The following is a 619-nucleotide window of genomic DNA, read 5'->3' on the forward strand; positions in this document are numbered from 1 at the left end:
GAGCGTTTTCCCAGGCCTTTTTTCCCCCCACGTACACTTCTGCTTTCCAGGCCAAGAGTTAAACATCTCCCGCCCCTCCAGCGGTAACAATAAACCCGCCCGCTCCAGAGGAGCTGCGAGTGGCCTTGGCTTTGTGGAATCAGGAGCTTGTCCACGGGGAACGTCTCACATCCAAGAGGGATTTTTCCTCCAGCCTCAGCGCTGAAGGGGCTAGGAGGGCTGGGGGAGCTTCGGGAGGGACTCGGGGATGCTGATGGTACCCCAAGGCCTTTCCTTTCAGTGGCACGTGCAGGATTTCCGAGTCTGGGTGCAGAGGGTTGCCCGAGGACAGGGCGGGAGCAGGATTGGGCCCTGCGGGTGCTCATCCCACTTCTTGGGCTGGGTCTTGGCATCACCAAAGATCCAGAGAGCCTGTAAACATCTTCCTTATCACCAACCCTGCACCAGCACAGGGATGCTGTGGCTAAAATCCTTGAACTTTCCACCCCAAAATGCTCAGAAGGCAAAAAATCAGCATTTGCTTTGGGGTTTTCATCAGGGAGGGCTTGAGATGGAGGTTTCCAAATCCCCCCCAAGAGGCTGGAGGTTTCTCAAGTCCCGGATTTCCGCTTTTGGGCCA

General features: G+C 56.4%; 1 protein-coding gene across 1 annotated transcript in view; it reads left to right on the top strand.

Moving 5' to 3' along the window:
- SLC4A5 (solute carrier family 4 (sodium bicarbonate cotransporter), member 5) overlaps window positions 1-619 on the top strand; it is a gene marked incomplete at its 3' end in the record, with an annotated part of 15025 nt that overhangs the window by 599 nt on the left and 13807 nt on the right. The gene's annotated exons all lie outside the window — the stretch shown is intronic.

Source organism: Buceros rhinoceros, unplaced genomic scaffold (genome assembly GCF_000710305.1).
Source record: "Buceros rhinoceros silvestris isolate BGI_N320 unplaced genomic scaffold, ASM71030v1 scaffold26185, whole genome shotgun sequence".
Taxonomy (NCBI): Eukaryota; Metazoa; Chordata; class Aves; order Bucerotiformes; family Bucerotidae; genus Buceros; species Buceros rhinoceros.